This window comes from Strongylocentrotus purpuratus, unplaced genomic scaffold (genome assembly GCF_000002235.5).
Source record: "Strongylocentrotus purpuratus isolate Spur 01 unplaced genomic scaffold, Spur_5.0 spur5_scaffold_1, whole genome shotgun sequence".
In the NCBI taxonomy this organism is placed as follows: Eukaryota; Metazoa; Echinodermata; class Echinoidea; order Camarodonta; family Strongylocentrotidae; genus Strongylocentrotus; species Strongylocentrotus purpuratus.
The window spans coordinates 12,098,083-12,104,505 of NW_022145594.1; positions in this window are offsets into that span (position 1 = coordinate 12,098,083).

Genomic DNA, 6,423 nt, shown 5'->3' on the forward strand with positions numbered 1-6,423 from the left:
TTATGTTGATGCTGAACATTGTAATAATCTCAACTGTATTACTTTCGTAATTACAAAACTGTTTTTTTTATATATAGTATTGAACAAAATTTATTCTTCATTAGTTATAAATAGTTAAAGGCCTTTATGTCATGGAAAAACGCACGCACATATGCTCTCACTCAGTCACACACACACACAAATATTCGACGGCGTTTCATATAAGGCAAACGAGAAAATTGTCTTTTCAACAGTACGGTTCTTTTAGTGAAGTTGGCCTCGGAAATTAGCTGATGAGTTACATCTAGCGACATTCGACAGGCGACACACGAACGCATATGCACAAATTGCCAAAAGTGGCTCAAAAAGTACCTTTTCAAAATCCGTTTTAATTTAGTGTTGTTGTTTTGAATTTATTTTGTCTAACCCTACGTGATGTCTTTCATATTTATAATGTTGTAACTGAAACCTTAATCTTCACATGTACCACGATTCAGTTTTTGATCAGAAGACGGGATCATGGTCAAAATTCCGATTTAAGGTGAAGGCTGCAAAATCTGTCATTGTGGTTTCTACTTGTACGTGCTCCCATTGAGTTTGTGTTATATTCCCGTCATGGATAGTAATTTATGAATGATCTGAAATGGTAGTATGTGTGAATACCCTTTCACATATATAGCGTGAACAAGCCTTTAGCCACGTGCATATGCTTGCTCTGGTTAAGTGGAAACAAGAAGCAAAATGGAACAAAGAAATGACTGAGTCAATATTGAAACTGAAAAATGAAAATTGAAAATGAAACAGCGCCGTCTAATCATCATTGATGAATAACTCGAAGAACAGTTTAGCCAAGCGGAGTTAATCTTTTAAGATTAGACATCCTTAAAACCAGACAACAACAAGAAGTTATACGACGTCGGGCCATCGTTAACATTCATACCTATAATTAAACACGTCGAAAGTGTAATAGAGATCAATACATTAACATAAACAGACCCAGAGTAGAACCCATAGAGACCAGCATAGTCTAACAGCAAGCATATAGGCCTTAACCAACATAATGAAAAAGTCCGTACAAAGAGAAACTAACCAGTCCTTAGTCCAAGTGAGAGTCAACTGATACGAAGAGCCCACTCTACCTTATGCATATACATGAGAAGTTTGCATGTATTCAGATGAAATAAATTTATCATGATCAGTCAAGCAATTGAGACATTGCACATCAATTTTGTGATTTGTTTTCCTTAGTCAATCACTGTCAAACAGATTTAAATATGAATAGTCATTTTAAAAAAAAACCTGATTCATGATCTAATCATTCATTATATTGAATATGTATCCCAACTTGTAATATATTGTAGCTCAAACCTTACTCTACAAACGAAACATCATACATTTCTTGATCTGAGAATGAATTGCGGTGAGAAATTCGAGACTGCATATGGTTTGAGCTTGTATAGTTGTACGAGTAGGTCTATGAATAAATTGATGGTGGGATTTTTCTTCCAAGTCCGAATTTCTCATTGACTCTGTGTTATTAGATGATCGGCCGCGTTGTGTAGAAAATCTCCCAAATGAGCTTGTACTTAGGCGTTTTAAATGAGTGGAGGGTGTGATTTTTTTTTTAATAAAAGATCTCCAATTGAGTTTCTACATGTGTAATGTCTCGATCAAAGTGACACCTGGGATTACCTAATGTGTCTCCGTGACGCATTCAAGGTCTAGTAATTATTATTTTTAACGTTATTATTATTATTATTATTATTATCATTATTATTATTGTTATTATTATTATTATCATTATTATTAAAAACGACATAATATTTTTGATATCATTATTATTATAAGTCAATTAAAACATTTATTCATTTGACAATATAATATAATGCAATATTCACATACAAATTAATCAATGTTTGCAGGTGGGTCAATTAATGAATTCACTACCTTATTTTTGTATTATCATTTCATCACTAATCACAATTTTTTAAAATAAATATATTATGACATAGCCCTATTCACTTTCTCATTCTTTGCCAAGAATAGTCATTCCGTATGGTTTATCCCCAAGTGATAATGGCAGCATTATTTGTTGTCTGTTTATTTATTCAGTAACATAAAAATAGCAAATTGTTAATATATTTTCATACAAAATTAATAACTTATAAAATATAGACAAAGGGCACCAATTATGTCTACCTACCCACGCCCATCCCCCTCTCTCTCTTACTCTCTAATAGGTTGTAATGATAGACAGTTGCATAGCGTGGGCTCGTTAATGCGGGAAGGTAGTCCAGCCTCTGTACCGTTTCCGTGTAGCGCACCCAATCAGCTGATAAAATAACACACCCTCAACGTTGAAAGTAGACATATTTATTTATTTATTTATTTTATTTCCAGGCAAGATGATAACATACAAAACATCACAAGGTTGACAAAATGATACAACAGAAACATAATTATATTTAGCACCAGCCAATGCCTGAGGATCACCTAAAAAAAGAAGATTATGTCTAAAGGCTCTCCACTTTAAAGATAAGGTCAACATAAACAGCTTTGCTGATTCGATTCCAGCTTTACTGACTCGATTCACAGCTTTGCTGATTCGATTGTTTCTGTTTTATCCTGTATAAATATGTCAAAATTAAAAAATAAATAAATAATTTATAAATGAATGTGTAACTAAAAGTAATGTCTGTTACTATACGGTAATATACATGTACATCAAATGATGTTAAGATTATTATAAAAAAGGATTGAAAAAAAAGAGCTGTTCAACATATGCAGGCAAGCGCGTACGCAGGGGAGGGGGGGGGGGTTCCTCCAAAACACACACATAACAAATAATTGTTTTTTTTTTCTTCTAATGTCTAATGGCGGGGGAGCGTCCTTCACGTGAGGGGAGGGGGCACCAAAGAAAGGACATTAGTATATTACATTATCAGGGATGACTTTAAAGATTTTCTCTTTACGTGGTCCAAGATACTGCTTCACCACCATGCTTTGCAGTTGAGTGTGATGCAAAAAGAGGTATTTTAGGGAAATACAGAGGCAATTATTAGAACAAAAAGGGGCACTAAGCAGAAGAGCAAAAGCCACTTAATTGAATGGGAAATGGGCACTTCTCATATCCCTTAAATGGGGTATATTCAGAGATAAAGAGGAGCAGCTATTAAAAGAAAAAATACACTTACTACAAAGGAAAACAGACACTTGACAAAGTACAAGGGGCACCAATCAGATTTGGGTAGAGACACTTGTCAGAGGTGAAAACGGACACTTATGACGAAAGGGAAGGGGCGCTTATTAGAAAGAAAATTGTACATTTTCCCTACGTAAAATTAGCACTTTTGGATTACATGAAAAAAGTGAAGCTCTAGTTGTATTTGTTACTGTATTTATGTTCTGTATTATTTAGTTTAATTTACTCTGTTTCTTTCTTGCTCATTTTTCCTGATTGGGGTGTCATATGAAAGGGCAGAAACCCAACTTTCTAGAAATGTGATTTTCCCTTTGAAATTCAGATACCGCCCGCCAAATGACTTTTCGCTTTCCTCTCTTCAAATTGATTTTAATCACTCATGCGTGAAATATGCATTATATGAGTTGCATTAAATGAAAGAGGAGGTTCTAAGCTTTCCAAATATATGTCATTTATTAATTATAAATGTGATTAAGTTATTATAAAACATCGATAATTCTCGGTTTCATTTTTTCTGGGACGCACTGTACAACTAACTTCTTTTTTCTTTCCTACTTTCTTTTTTGCTCACTTTCATTTTCTTCCTTTCTTTTTTACTTATAAGTACTGTAATAATCTTTCTTCACTTTTTCTATTTTTAAACGTGGCATAGAGAGATTCAACTTATTTTGCACCCAAACTTTTCCGGTGGATTATGGTAATGTTTAGTTTTCATCCCCCTAAGCGGAATCTCATAGCTTAAAAAAAAAATTAAACATAGTATTGGCACGGAACCGGTTATGACCTCCTGGGTCATAAGATGAGAGGAAAGCATGCAATATCCTGGCTTAACGTCCTGATGATTTGCTTCTTAAGCAACTGGGAATTTAATAAAACGAATTGTTACACGGAACAAAGTCGTGATTCGATTCCGATACGGCACTAATGTCCTTTGGCAAGGCATTGATCTACATCTGCCACACTCTACCCTGGTGAAGTAAATGGGAACCTGACAGGAATTGATTTCTTGAAATGCTAAAGCGCTGTAATGGCAGCTAGGCTAAAACCGGGGTAATTAATGCGCTTCGGGAAAGAATTTCTAGAAAGATGGCGCTATAAAAATGCCTATAATTACTATTAATTATTATCACATTCTCACGTAAAATAGAAAGGCTTTGAATTGTTCATATTCCCTAGTGAATATTGTCTTACCACTGACAGGATGAGGAGAAGGGTAGGGCTCTCTGTAAATAAATTTTTGTTGGTCATTAGGGGAGCTGAGGGTATAAGGTAATGAGTAACACGAATGACGTCCGAAAACTCTAGGTCAAGTGAAAACAGAACATACCAACACAAAAATAAGCAAACAAAAATTGAACATTTAACAAATGAGAACATAACAACAAACAAACAAAAACAAAAAAATATCCCCTCGATCTTGGGGGGGGGGGTGGGGGTGGGAGTGGTTGATGTGTAGCACCTTGAAAAAAACACCCCTTCACATCCGACTGCGTGCCACAATATTTTGGCCCCTTTGTAAAAAAAGTTCATTGCTTGAACACATGGATCTATAGAGTTTCCTAACGATATTAAACTAGAGAGATTTTGACTTATCCTACTTAAAGGTATCAATGTCATTTTTAATCTCGTCATGGTCAAGGATTCAACTCAATGAAACCAGTCTGCACACACAGACTCCGACTTGACACTTTACCAACAATTCTAAAGCAATGAGCAGAGTCTAGCTCTATAAGTCCGTATGCCCTCAGCCTCAGCGACTGACAATGCTTTGTATCTGCAAACTATCAGGAAATCTGCCTAGTTTAAGTTTGCAGGAGTACATGTTTGGGGATTTTCCCATATTTTCACGAAATAGGCCCAGGCTGAATGCGAGGTCTGTGTTATTTCCTCTAAAGATCTTTCTAACCTAAAATGCGAGGGACGAGGGAACATAGTGAACAAGAGGGGCAAAGGACGGAAGTAACTACCCTCTGACAGGTTTTTGATAGCAAAATTATAGTATAAAAAAAGCAATATACCATCATGACATTTTTTCTTTCGTAACAAATTAATTTGTTTGCTTTTTTTGCTATTTTTGCTTGTTTCACTTTGCATATCATCTTATGTCAAGGCCTTCTTGCCCATCTGTTATTATTGTTACGTCCTTCACCATTGCAACCACTTCAATCAAATGTTAGTTTTATTTAGGGAAACCTATAATCTACAAGCCGAGCTTTTTAAAAGGAGGCTTTTTTAAAGGCTTTTTTTAAGGAGATACTGTACTACTTACCGCTACTTGCGCCCTTTATATAGCAACAAATGCCTAATCGGTGACCATTGGTCCCCCAATGCCCCCTTTTTCTCATGTTAATTGAGAGTTGATTTGATGAGATAACCACCTGTCAGTGACCTTGCAGGGAGGTCCAATCCCTCTTGGCCAAACTAGTGCATATGGGATTTAAAGGAAATCTAGAGCAAAGGTTGAATGCTTTCACTATTCTTCATGTCCTTTTATTAGCACAGTTATCAATATTCATTTATTACAAGTAAAACTAACATCTAATTCTAGATGATTCCAGCAATCATTTCATGCATCTAACTTTCATTGTTATTTTTTTGGATTTGTTTAAATACCAAATAAGTTGGTACATGTGTTATTTCTCGATCAAAGCGGCAGATCACCTATTTCGCCTCAGTGACAAATTGAAAGGTAAAGTTTAACTATCGTTATCCATCTCGAAAAAATTAATACTAATTCCGGGGGACGTGTTCCTCTTTTTATACACTGTCGCTCATAACGTTGGAATATTTTTTTTTTACTCCAATTATGGAATTATTTTGTCAATGATTTCTTCCTAATACTAGATCTAGATAATAGTATACATTCTCAGAATGTATTGAATAATAATTTCCCAGTGTTTGTTTTGCGTGACTGCTAAAGCATGTGTATGCTAATATGCTTATCAACTAGGGGACCTCCGCCCTTAAGTCATAAATGACAGTAATGAGGATTAATGCCCCACAAAAAGGCACTAATACAGCACATCGACATGGTTTTGATCATGGGGCCTCACAGTTACGAGGGCATTGCTTTGCCACTGAACCATGACTGTACGCAGCGGGGGATAGGATAGGAGGGCAGTTTCCACAAAAAAAAAGAAAAAAAGAAAATGCAATGAATTTTCAATAATTCATTGAATCCCCCCCCCCCCCGGTCCCCAACATAAACAAAATATTCTGTGTACCCATGCCTTGAGCCATAA